Source organism: Triticum urartu, chromosome 5 (assembly GCF_003073215.2).
Source record: "Triticum urartu cultivar G1812 chromosome 5, Tu2.1, whole genome shotgun sequence".
In the NCBI taxonomy this organism is placed as follows: Eukaryota; Viridiplantae; Streptophyta; class Magnoliopsida; order Poales; family Poaceae; genus Triticum; species Triticum urartu.
The window spans coordinates 660065787-660080344 of NC_053026.1; positions in this window are offsets into that span (position 1 = coordinate 660065787).

The following is a 14558-nucleotide window of genomic DNA, read 5'->3' on the forward strand; positions in this document are numbered from 1 at the left end:
ATCATGATGACGTGGCATCATTACCAGAGGTTACTGTAGCTTGATTATCTGGGCGTCACAATTCTCCTCCACTACAAGAAATCTCGTCCCGAGATTTAAGAGGTAGAGTAAGGCGGAACGATCTGGTTACGAAATTCTAATGGATCTTCTCGAAGAAGTTAATCCCTTTCGTTGATGTCTTCAATTCTTTATTCCAATGCATCATGATAAACTTGTCATCATTTCTTCGGGAACACTATCGTACTTACGAAAGGTTAAGGGGCAGCTCAGCCACGTCAGAATGCTTTTGAGGGAAACAATCTGGGGTTAACCCATGAATGAGTATCAGATTATCTTTCGAGTTAAACTTAAGAAATACATCGAGAGTAAGGTGCGAAGGTACAATAAGAGGTTCCAAGCGGATAGATAGTTGCTCGAAGTCTGAACCAGAGTGAGAAAGGGGTTCAGAGTAGCGAGAGTAAGTATTGCGTCTGATACCAGAATAGAGCATTAGGAAGGTGGCCCATGAATTAACTACGAAGCCAAACATGGAGAATAACCATTAGAAACAGGGTTGTACAGGAGAGTCAGGTTTCGATCCTAGGACCTGTGGGTTATGGGCCCACCATGTGGGTTAAGAAATAGGGAGGGTGATGTCCTCTTGCATGGTCATGATAGCATGGAATGCCAGAAATTAGTCTATCAGTTATGTCGCCAACAATGTTGGTACCGAGGGCGAGGGACGAAGAGAACCATTTTCCTGCTCGTTAAGACGAGGCGGACCAATAGGCAAAGTTCTCGTCCATCGGTGGTTACCGGAATGTCATCAACATTAGTAACAGGGTTGTACTGACCGAATTATACCTCGAGGTGTTTTTTTATATAAGCAGGGAATTATTTCTGCTTATATCATATATATCAAAAGAAAGGTTAACAAACCAATGGAAAGGAAAATGTGTTTATACACAAGATTTAGGAGTGTAACTTTTCCCAAGGAAAAGTAGAGCATGGTGTACATGTTAGATCAACAAGTACATCACCATTTGGATAAAGGGGCAAGGGAATTCATGATGTTATCCATACAACGGTGTTTTGATAATAGATCAAGAAACATTTGGCAATGCACTTCCAATGTTCTTGTTGACAAACAGAGTACCACAGTTGTGCTTCGGGATAGCATTGACGTGGTCATCAGGTAAAGGTCATTCTTTGGATACTCAAGGGATCCATCGCAAATTTTTAGAACATCTCATGCTATTTTACCAGGAAAAAGATGAGGGTGTGGCCGATGGGTTCAGCAGCAATCCATCGACATGTCAAAAATAATGTATTTCCAAAATTGTATGAACTAGTTTGTGTTGGGGGGAGGCAAGAATGTTTTCGATGATAACATAAATCATCAAGGGGCAAGGGTGGTATTTCTCATCATGAATTTAATTAATATCCTGGAAGAGCTCAGGATGTTGATGATGATCACGATACATTTGTCGAGAAATTTCATGAAGATGTAATCGATCGGCGATGACATCAAGTCAAAGGAATGATGAAGCAAAAGGTTATTGGAACCACAGGTACGGCACAAACTCGAAAACAAGCTTGTTGTTCAAGGAGAAATGATATGATGAGGAAGAGCGACACATGCTTGGCTCATCGTCGAAAATTGTGCACCGGGGAGAAGAACCAGGTAGCACAATTAAAATTTGGCACGATAATGATATAGCCAACCTGGCTAGGATTGACTAGAAGGATTATTAAACTCGTAAGCAACGAAAATTACTTAGAGTTATTGGATCAGAGTGCGGAATCGATTCACTTATTGGTGTTCTCAGTTTGACAAACAACCCAGAACCCTTGAAGTGACAAAGACAGGGGTAAGGAAGTACTCCATCAAAAAGTTCAAAAAATGTAGTGCAATGACATGATATCCTCGAGGTACCAGGGGTAATACTCGAAGGTAGATCATAATAGAGGTTGGGGAGATGTATTGATCCACAAAAGACAAGTGCTTAAACTTGCGCGAGAAATGGGATCAAAGAAGAACATACGGTTGAATGTATAGTTGCAAGGGATCCAATTTATTGACACCGAAAGAGTTACAAAAATGATTAAATATTTTGCAAGAAGCTTCCATGATAAGTTCCACATCGGGTCCATGGGCATGAACACAAAGTTCAAGGTCGACTCCCACTTCTCCAGTGCATAACCTTTCATTTACATCTCGCGTTCGATGAAGTTGTAGTGTTGAAATTTTATCTGGCAAAATACCAGAAGAGTATGACTCGTGAAAACACTCTAGTTCACACATATTAAGGAAGGCATAGTTTCGAGCCATCAGGGCTTCTTAGAACATATACCATGAACTTCAAGAGTAATTAACACAAGCTCGGAAATAGAGCATGATTGACAAAAGGAGAGGATACAATTTACCAAAGGCATTATGTATCGGAGAAAGAACTCAGAAGGTGATTAATTATGAAGGACACTGTCGGATAATAATCAAACAGTGGATATGGCGATCCACAATGGAGGTGATGTGAGTATCGATACCCAATCAGAGGAAGAAAGAATGCAAATGCATTAGTTTATAGAACATCTGAATAATTCAACGTTTAAATAACAAAGGAATTATGATTTCCAAATCAATGGATCAGAAGCAAACGCTCTGGTTAAGGATGGATAAGTTGAGTAAGTATAGGGGTACAATCGACGACAATTGGATTGATTGAGAACCAGCTCATGTTTAAAATGACGTCTGAGCTAGAAAGATAATTTAAAAGGATCAACTGATGATTGCCTGCATTTGTACTCATGTTGAATCAGAAGGATCAAAACTATGGTGCCTAAGGATACTAACGAATATTGCCAGACATATGGAAAGCATCCATCATGGTAAGCAGACAAGTATTGCAGAGCAATAAGCTACTAAGGATTTTTGGAGGATCGGATAGTATTTCGAAGACCATTGTGAAACACATGGTCAACTGGGGGATGAGCGGATACTCGATAAGTGCGAGAATTAGCCGTAGGGGTATTCAGGTGACAAAGAAGAGCAAGGCAGTGAGCTCAAAGGATTATCGAAACAACGACGAGTTTTTCGGGGTATCTTGTAATAACAAGACCAACTGGGGGTGAATGCAAGAATAACAACTGCAAGTAGTTATCCATAATGGTTGACGGTGGAAGGGGAATTGTAAACGCGAGGAACACAAGTTCTCGGGTTAACAACAGAGAGTATCTTCAGGGTCTCCACGTGTAGTAGACGATCATCAATAATAAGGGGCTCTCCGGGTGAAAGTGATAACGAGATCCTAATGTTAGATTTAGCAAAATTCATTTAACCCGAATAGAAGAGAGATCAGAGCCCCAGAGTAAAGGTCGAGGAGTAAAAGATCCTAGTACCACCCGACGGCGACGTGGGCCCGTAAGACACACAACCATGTTAGTAAAAGTTTTTGCAATGTCTAGACTCGACTTCGGCCAAGGAGTGTGGAAGGGGGAGTCCTACAGGCAGTCGGCTCTGATACCAACTTAATGACGCCCCCGATTTGACCGTACACGAATCATGCACGCAAACGTGTACGATCAAGATCAGGGACTCACGGGAAGATATCACAACACAACTCTAAAAATAAAATAAGTCATACAAGCATCATAATACAAGCCAGGGGCCTCGAGGGCTCGAATACAAGTGCTCGATCATAGACGAGTCAGCGGAAGCAACAATATCTGAGTACAGACATAAGTTAAACAAGTTTGCCTTAAGAAGGCTAGCACAAACTGGGATACAGATCGAAAGAGGCGCAGGCCTCCTACCTGGGATCCTCCTAAACTACTCCTGGTCGTCGTCAGCGGGCTGCACGTAGTAGTAGGCACCTCCGGGGTAGTAGTCATCATCGACGGTGGCGTCTGGCTCCTGGACTCCATCGTCTGGTCGCAGCAATCGGGTAGAGGTATGGGAAAAGGGGGGAACAAGGCAACCGTGAGTACTCATCCAAAGAACTCGCAAGCAAGGAGCTACACTACATATGCATGGATATATGTGTAATGGGCCATATCAGTGGACTGAACTACAGAAAGCCAGAATAAGAGCGGGATAGCTAGTCTTATCGAAGACTACGCTTCTGGTCACCTCCGTCTTGCAGCAGGTAGAAGAGAGTAGATTGAAGTCCTCCAAGTAGCATCGTATAGCACAATCCTACCCGGCAATCCCCTCCTCGTCGCCCTGTTAGAGAGCGATCACCGGGTTGTATCTGGCACTTGGAAGGGTGTGTTTTATCAAGTATCCAGTTCTAGTTGTCATAAGGTCAAGGTACAACTCCAAGTCGTCCTGTTACAGAAGATCACGGCTATTCGAATAGATTAACTTCCCTGCAGGGGTGCACCACATAACCCAACACGCTCGATCCCATTTGGCCGGACACACTTTTCTGGGTCAGGCCCGGCCGCGGAAGATCAACACGTCGCATCCCCACCTAGGCACATCAGAGAGGCCAGCACGCTGGTCTAAACCTAAGCGCACACGGGTCTGGGCCCATCGCCCATAGCACACGTGCACGTTGCATACGCGGCCGGAGAGCAGACCTAGCAACCTCCATTTGAAAGGAAATCACGTTACGCGGTCCAACCCGGCGCACGCCGCTCAGTCGCTAGCGTCACGAAGTGCTTCGGCTGATACCACGAGGTCGAGTGCCCATAACTTTCCCACGTAGTTGGTTAGTGCGTATAGGCCAGTAGCCAAACTCAGATCAAATACCAAGAACTCGTTATGCGTGTTAAGTATCCGCGAACGCCGACAGGGCCTGGCCCACCTCTCACCTAGGTAGTCTCAACCTGCCCTGTCGCTCCGCTATAAAGATCCGCCCAGAGGGCAATCCCCTCCTCGTCGCCCTGTTAGAGAGCGATCACCGGGTTGTATCTGGCACTTGGAAGGGTGTGTTTTATCAAGTATCCAGTTCTAGTTGTCATAAGGTCAAGGTACAACTCCAAGTCGTCCTGTTACCGAAGATCACGGCTATTCGAATAGATTAACTTCCCTGCAGGGGTGCACCACATAACCCAACACGCTCGATCCCATTTGGCCGGACACACTTCTCTGGGTCAGGCCCGACCGCGGAAGATCAACACGTCGCATCCCCACCTAGGCACAACAGAGAGGCCAACACGCCGGTCTAAACCTAAGGGCACAGGGGTCTGGGCCCATCGCCCATAACACACCTGCACGTTGCGTACGCGGCCGGAGAGCAAACCTAGCAACCTCCATTTCAAAGGAAGTCACGTTACGCGGTCCAACCCGACGCGCGCTGCTCAGTCGCTGGTGTCACGAAGTGCTTCGGCTGATACCACGACGTCGAGTGCCCATAACTTTCCCACGTAGTTGGTTAGTGCGTATAGGCCAGTAGCCAAACTCAGATCAAATACCAAGAACTCGTTATGCGTGTTAAGTATCCGGGAAAGTATCCCCGGTGTTTTGTGTTTTCGGGCAAAGGAGCCAGAGGGGGAAAGTTGCGAGTTCGATAGGTTAGGGATGCGTGGCGGACGAACGGGCTGCGTTTCCGGATTCGTCTCGTCGTTCTGAGCAACTTTCATGTACAAAGTTTTTTCATCCGAGCTACGGTTTATTTTATATTAATTATTAAAGATTTAAATCATTTTTAGGACTAACAGAATTAATTAATTTAGGAAATAAAATTATGACGTCAGCATGATGTCAGCGGTCAACTCTGACCGTTGACCAGTCAACTGGTGGGTGGGGCCTGTCGGTCATTGACTGTTATCTCATTATCAGAATTAATTAGCCTAATTAGGTTTAGGTTAACTAAACAGAATTAATTAAGTTAATTAATTATCCTAATTAATTAATTATTATAATTTTCTAATTCCTCTTTTTTTAAAGGGGCATGGGGCCCGTATGTCATAGGCTCATAGTAATTAAATAGGGCTAATTAGCTTTAACTAAATGATTAGGTTAATCTAATTCGATTTAATTAATTCTCTAATTAATTAATTAACATTTTAATTATTATATTTATTATTTATTTTTCTTTTTTTGTTAAAAACGTTCTAGTCATGGGCCCGCCTGTCATAGGCACAGGGGGCCTTAACGGGTTTTGGGCGCCGGGGCGACGGTTATCGCCCGAACGGGCGTGGTTGCGGGCGCCGGGTCGCCTGGACCCGGGCGCTGCCTTGCCGGCAGCCATGGCGGGGCACGACGCCGGCCATGGAAGGGAGCGGGCCACGGTGGATGCGGCGGTAGGGGGTGGTAGCTGGGGCGAGGACGCGGCCGGCAGCCACGGCGAGCGGAGGTGGGTGCTAGAAGCGGTAGGGTGAAGCGGAGATGGCCGCGGGGCGAGGCGCGAGCGGGCGCGGGCTCACGCGCGCACGTGGCGCGTAGGCGCGGCGAGGTCGGGAGCACGACGGTAGAAGTACGGGGCGGCACCGGCGCGGACGACCTAGGGAAAGGGGTAGGGGAGATGGGGTCATACCCCCGGTGCAGGGGTTCGGTCGGCGAAGTTTGGGGCGGCCGGCGTGGATCGAGGCGAGGTATGTGGCGGCCGTCGTCGAAGAAGATCGTCGAGGGAGCCATCGTTGGGGCGTCCTACCTCACGTGCGCCAGTGTAGATGACGAAGACGGCGAGGCGGACCTCACAGACGTGAGGGGGTGCTGATTCGGTGGTGTTGGTCGCGGTGGTTTGAGGCGGTTCCTCGCGCGCGGGCATGCCGGCGAGGTGGGCTCCGGTGCGTCAAGGGGGTCCAGCGCGGGGCTCTTGTCGTCGCTGGAGAACGAGAGGGTGGGGGTCTCGGTCAGGAGGAGTGGGGGTCGCGAGAGGAGTGTGGGGGGGCATGCGGGGCGACGGGGATGGTTCCGATCTGGATCGGTGGGGGGAAGTGGAGGCGTTGGTTGCCCTAGGGTTCGATCGGGTTGGGGGATAAGGGAGGGCAGCCTGGGCCAGGTGACTGGCATGACGGGGAGCAGCCAGCTGGGCCAAGGCCCATCGGGGAGGGGAGGGTTTTCTCATTTCCTTTTCTTTTTGTTAGTTTTGTTTTTTTTTGTTTTTCTGTTTTTTCCAGTTTCTTTTTCATCTAGTTTTTTTATCTAATATTAAAATGATCCGTAATTTAGTAATACATTAAAACCCACTACAACAAAAGGTTTTACCCCAAAGCAATTTAGTTTAGTATTTTGTTAATTATAAAAGCATTTAGATATTGGTTTTTGCTACTGTTTTATTCACCTAAGGGTATTTAAACATTTTATAAAAATGGAGTTTCTTAACCATAATTACCTATGCATTATTTGGCACGTCTAGAGCATTTTAGTTTTAATGTTTGGAGATTTTTATCATTTGACTTTATTTTTTTTTAAATTGAACTGGGTTTCGAACTAATGCGAGATTAGCAACAGTAATCATGATGACGTGGCATCATTACCAGAGGTTACTGTAGCTTGATTATCCGGGCGTCACACCCGGCCCCTCCTAGGCGGTTTATACTCAGTAGTTATATCCCCAACATTAGGCCTCAGATTGATTTGAACATGTTCATGTCAATCTTCAACACTTTAGAAAAACTTCTTCTTCAGTACCTTCGAGTAAACTTTGTAATCCTCCATGATGTCATCTTCTAGGATTATAATAAATCGCCATGACATCATCTTCCAGGATTATAATAAATCGCCATGACATCACCTGTTCATTAAAAACCGTATATAGCTTACTTTTATTAACGAGCCTCTGTAAATCGAGGCGACAACTCTAGGACATATCCATTTTTTGGGCTCCTCGATTCTCGTGCCTGTCGCTTGTCTCTTCGTCTTATAAATAGGGCCGAGGGTCCCTTTCCTTTTCTCCCCTTGCCTCTTCGTCTTTCGTCCACCTCACGTCACCTCAGCACTTGAGCGCTGCCGCCGCCGTCGACCTTCACCTCTGCCCCGACCTTGGCTGCTGCATCATCCTGCCGTACCAGATAATCGCGGCGCCTCTCCGCTATTCAACACTTTTTGGTGAATTCTTCTTCCTTTCCTCCATAGATCTGTTTAGGGTTCGCACGGGCTCATTGAAGCTTCATGGTGTTCTTCCCCTGTTCTTCATTAAGGCCTATAGGATAGACTCCAAACGTGATATACTCTTATGCGGTAGTATTGATAATCCTTCTTTTGCCATCAGATCATCTCTTTTGTGTATAAAAACCCGATCTGGAACTTCATGAACTGCTCAAGCACCAACCTTTAGGTCTAAATATTTTCCTTTTCCTGTCATGCGGTAGATCTGAAATTCTAATGTGAAACTGTGAAACTTGTTCTTCTTTCAGACCTATACTCTGATTCTCCATCATTGCTAAGTTTTGATGTGCTGGAGTGGTATCCATGATAGGAAATTTTGTCTGTCACCTCAAGAGTTGTGTTCAAATTACGTGATGCAATCTGTGTAAATTGAACTTGCACCATCGAGGTTGCAAGAAGTGCCTCTAGACAAGTTCAGTACACATTTTTAGAGTGATAGACTCTGGGTTGACACTGAAATATTTTAATACTACAAGTTCAGTTGATAGTTGTAGGCATTGAAATATTTCAGTACTGACCGGTTCACACTAAAAGATTTGAGTAGTGCAATTGCAGTACACACGGGTACACACTGAAATATTTCAGTAGTGCAATGCAATTTCAGTACACACAGGTAGACACTGAAAAATTTCAGTATTGCAGTTTCAGTACACGCACGCAACCCCTGAAATAATTCAATACTGCAGTTTCGGTACACGCACGCAACCCCTAAAATATTTCAGTGTAGCAGTTTCAGGACACGCGCGTAGCAACTGAAATATTTCTGGGGTGCTGTTTCAGTACAAGCAAGTAGCCGCTGAAATATTTCGGTAGTGCACTTTCAGTACACGCACGTATCCACTGAAATATTTCAGTGGTTCACTTTCAGTACACGCACGTACCAACTGAAATATTTTAGTGGTGCTGTTTCAGTACACGCATGTAGCAACTGAAATATTTCAATGGTGCTGTTTCAGTACACAGACACACGTAGCTAGTGAAATATTTCAGTAACGCACTTTCAGTAGAGAGATGTAGACATTGAAATATTTTAGTAGTGCCATGTCGGTGATCTTGCATCAAAATATTTAGGGCTTCCTAATGATTCAAGAAAAAAACTAGACATAAGCAGTGAAATAATTTTAGTAGGGATGTTGGCTTACCCATGTTGCCGTGCTGTACAACCTTTTGCTTCACTTCCTGTAAAAGCTTCTTGCATGTGCTATGGCCTACATGCTGTTTACTCTCATCACAACAGTGATTTTGCATCTTGCAAAGGTCTTACTAATTCAACATTGACTTCTATGAACTTTGTATTCAAATTTGTATCCTCCTACAATTGTTGTGACAGATTTCCTTGGCATCTTCAAATTACCGTACTATTATTTTTCCAATACCAACTGTATTCAATCTAAATTTTTCAGTTACTTATGTGCTACATGTGGAATCATGGATAGGTTGCTGAAGATGCTGCGCCTCACAATAAAAATCCCTTGCTCAATCTCAACATCAGAAGCTGTTTTGCATTTCTAGTTGTCTCAGTATTTCATGTGATGTATTTGAATACCAAAAGTTGTTATGCATTAGAAGTTCACTCAGATAATCATAGTACCTGCAGTGTGTGATTTGTGTTATCTGTTTTGTATGTGTGGGATCAAAATCTAATATGGTTCTGATTCCTGTTTTCATGGCCTTGATGCTAAGTTAAGTACATGCTAGTCAGAGTGATCAGAGGCAAGGGTGGCGCTGGTGGGAAATATTTTATGGTTTTATCGTTGAGATAACCCTTGAAAAATAATAAAAACGTCGAAAATCAATGGAACTAGTCATGGATGCTTCTCATGTTAGTACAAGGGTGTAGAAAGAATATAGGTCCAATTGAAGCATGTCGAGAAAAAACCGTCCTTCCACACGGACTCTTACCTCATACCCGAACAGCCGCCGGTGAAGGAGGTGAAATTTTTGGCCATGTTAAGAATGACACCAAATTTTTCCTTGTTGTGGGCATGGACACCACAGTGGATCGACAATGTGTGCTTGTTGCATCATCTTCGAGAAGTATTTTAAGCACTTAATCGTACTAGAAAATCCATACAAGAATGATACAAAGTAGAAATTTTTTGGGTCCATTTACATCATGTCCGGCAAGTTTATTTGTACGTGTTCTCCGTGTGTGTGAATGACATGTGGGATCCACATGTAAAAACCACATAGGCAAAAAAGAGGGAACTAAACTGCACGATGGAGTTTCGAACCAAGGGCATTAGTATGTGATCGTGAGGGTGTTACCGCTAAGCTGATGATGCATTTTGATACAAATTACGTGCCCTCAGATTTAAGAAATTCATTTACCATATCTATCATGTGTAACCACTGCTGGTGTCCACGTGTCAGCAGTTTGAAGGGCGGCGCGGGGCAAACCGCAGGAGAGGTGCACGGTGCGGGGCAAACCCCATGCGTCCTCACTGTGGAAGGCCCTGGCAGGTGAGACAAATCACCCCCTCGACCCCTCGGTAACTCCAAGAGGCAGCCGCATTCATTTTCTTCCACAAATGGGGTAGAAAGCCCTCGTCCTCTCCCACTCCAGCCATACCACCTCGTCCTCTCCCAAACCCTCCTCCCTTCCTCACCTCTCCACTCCTCTCCTCCCTTCCAACACGTCCCTCGTCCTTGATACGTCTCCAACGTATCTATAATTTTTGATTGTTCCATGCTATATTATATTCTGTTTTGGATGTTTAATGGGCTCTATTATACACTTTTATATTATTTTTGGGACTAACCTATTAACCGGAGGCCTAGCCCAGAATTGCTGTTTTTTGCCTATTTCAGAGTTTCGTAGAAAAAGAATATCAAACGGAGTCCAAACAGAATGAAACCTTCGGGAACGTGATTTTCGGAACGAACGTAATCCAGAGGACTTGGACCCTACGTCAAGACATTAACCAGGAAGCCACGAGGTAGGGGGCGCGCCCTCCACCCTCATGGAGCCCATGTTGCTCCACCGACATACTTCTTCCTCCTATATATACCTACGTACCCCCAAACTACCAGATACAGAGCCAAAAACCTAACTCTACCGCTGCAACCTTCTGTACCCGTGAGATCCCATCTTGGGGCCTTTTCCGGAGCTCCGCCGGAGGGGGCATCGATCATGGAGGGTTTCTACATCAACACCATAGCCTCTCCTATGATGTGTGAGTAGTTTACCTCAGACCTTCGGGTCCATAGTTATTAGCTAGATGGCTTCTTCTCTCTTTTTGGATCTCAATACAATGTTCTCCCCCTCGCTCGTGGAGATCTATTCGATGTAATCTTCTTTTGCGGTGTGTTTGTTGAGACCGATGAATTGTGGGTTTACGATCAAGTTTATCTATGAACAATATTTGAATCTTCTATGAATTCTTTTATGCATGATTGGTTATCTTTACAAGTCTCTTTGAATTATCAGTTTGGTTTGGCCTACAAGACTGATCTTTCTTGCAATAGGAGAAGTGCTTAGCTTTGGGTTCAATCTTGCGGTGTCCTTACCCAGTGACAGTAGGGGCAGCAAGGCACGTATTTTATTGTTGCCATCGAGGATAACAAGATGGGGTTTATATCATATTGCATTAGTTTATCCCTCTACATCATGTCATCTTACTTAAAGTGTTACTTTGTTCTTATGAACTTAATACTCTAGATGCATGCTGGATAGCGGTCGATGCGTGGAGTAATAGTAGTAGATGCAGGCAGGAGTTGGTCTACTTGTCTCGGACGTGATGCCTATATACATGATCATACCTAGATGTTCTCATAACTATGCTCAATTCCGTCAATTTCTCAATAGTAATTTGTTCACGCACCATAATACTTATGCTCCCGAGAGGAGCCACTAGTGAAACCTATGGCCCCCGGGTCTATTTTCCATCATATTAATCATCCAACACTTATCTATTTTATTGCCTTTTATTTTACTTTGCATCTTTATCATAAAAATACCAAAAATATTATCTTATCATATCTATCAGATCTCACTCTCGTAAGTGACCGTGAAGGGATTGACAACCCCTTTATTGCATTGGTTGCGAGGATTTATTTGCTTGTTTAGGTGCGAGGGACTGGTGCATGGCCTCCTATTGGATTGATACCTTGTTTCTCAAAAACTGAGGGAAATACTTACGCTGCTTTACTGCATCACCCTTTCCTCTCCAAGGGAAAACCAACGCAGTGCTCAAGAGGTAGCAGTCCTCTCGTCGACCGCCGATGAAGCGCGGCCGTGAAGATGCGGCAGATGAGCCGGAGGCAACCATCGGTGGAGAGCAGTCTGTTGCCGTGGCTGCCGCCGCGGTTGCAGCGGCTGAGTCCGCCGTAGCGGCGACGGCTGGCGGTGCACCAATTTTTGTGCCTCCTCCCGCTGTCATCCCAGCCGGCGAGCTACCCGACGGCGAGCCTGTGCAGGAGAAGGTCAATGAAGATCTGGACGAGCAGAAGGCGAGGCTGAAGCGCGAGCTCTATGACAAAATCGAGGAGGAGTTCTACGAGGGCAACGACGTGGAGGAGATAGAGTTTGAGATGGCTGTGGATCCCAGGAAGCGCAGCGACTTTGATGAGGACTTCATGACAAGCTATCTGAGGTACTAATCTGATTTTATCAGATTTATATTTCCTGTAAGTACTCTGTTTTTTCATGGCATTGGGGTTTTTCTTGTTAAGTACATGAGCATCAATTTCATATGGGCGTGGTAGTTGAAAGGATCTAGCATAGATTTTCTTGCATAATGAATGGTGGTTTTTGAATCTGAATCATTTTCTTCACGTATTGATGAGGTATTTCTACTCATGTACTGGCCCAGCCATAATGTTTGCGTACATGTAGGATTGTAGGGATCTAGCATATATTTTCTTGTTGGATGGTGGTTTTAGAATCTGATTCATTTTCTGATTCGAATAGACAAAAGAAAAAACCACTAGTTTAGCTAAAACGGAGATTCATTATCTGATTCCATCACGGCATGCTTTATTGATTAAGAAAACTTACATCATTCACAAGGGATACATGAATGAAAGAAGTGGGGTAATCAACCCAAATACGACATAGATGATTCTCATAGCTATTTCTAGCGATCTCATGTGCGACACCATTGGCTTCCCAAGGACAGTCAGAAAATGCGGCAGTTCCTATCTCCAGAACTAGATCAAAACAATCAGCAATAATATGTGATCCTTTGTTCCACCATGTGTTATCTCGAGTAAAAGCTTGAACAACTTGTAAGCAATCCCATTCTACAATAATTTGATGATAGCCTACAGGTGCTACCAAAGATAGGCCTTCTTTAATTGGCACCGACTCCATCAAGCAGGCAGATGATGCATTTGGAATATAATGGTAATTTACTAAATTGACACAAAGTTGCCAAACTTATCTCTTAAAACACCACCCGTCGACTCATCTCCTTCTTAACTATCATATGATGCATCTACATTCAGTTTTAATTGGTAAGAATCCTGTTCTGACCACTTGATTATTTCTTTGACAACCCCTGTTTTGCATAACAACATTTCCTTTTCTAGCAATTGTTCTGCCTTGTTGCATGAGGACAGAACCAATAGCTTGACCTGATGCATCTGTTTAAAAAGTAAATGGTAGGGTCAAATAAGGCAAAGCCATAACAAGAGCAGTGACCAGACAATTCTTCAATGTTGTGAAGGCCTCAATTTCAACATCTGACCACTGGAATTAATGTTTTTAGACAACATGCCCTAAATACTCAACTTGTATTTGTAAAACTAGAATTCAATTTCCGAATCTTTTTTTAGACCATTGGAATGAATCTTTTTTAGCATATATTTGTAAAACTAGAATTCATTTCTGATTCCAATAAATAGACAAAAAACACTTTGTTTTGCATGACAACATTTCCTTTTCCAACTTAAGTTCCTCCAAAGTATTTTCCTCACCTGTATCATCAGAGTCACAAGATAAGGGATAAAGATAGTAGCCCATAGCTCCTTTATCAATTTCCTTCTAAAACTTATCAGGGGCTAACAATGGTTTCTTGATTCCAGTAGATAGAAGAATACCCCCTTGTGTGTAACATGGAGGAGTATAATGAAGCCTTTTTCTGATTCCAATCATAATTACACCTATAACAAGTATCAAGTATCATTAAACCAAGCCACATCATGAATTCTTTCATGTGTTAATTATGTACTTCTTGTGCACTAATCTATCAATGCAACTATTCCACCATCCATATTTATGCATGTCAAATTATTTGGGTCAATTATGTATGTGCATATACGCCTTATTTCCAGCAAATAGATAGTTGTCATGTTACACGTCTGTACTTTTCAAACATTCTAATTAAGAGCAATGTAGCAGAATAGATTAACTGAGTTCTTCTTTTTGTACTAATTCACAGGAGGATGACGATGATGTGGGGTATGACATGGACAGCAGGCACAGCAAGAGCCGCTACATCATGAGCCAGCTCATTGCTGGCAAATTCAAGTACCGTTTCTATGGCAAGCTTGGTTGCCCCTTCTGTGACAAGGCGAC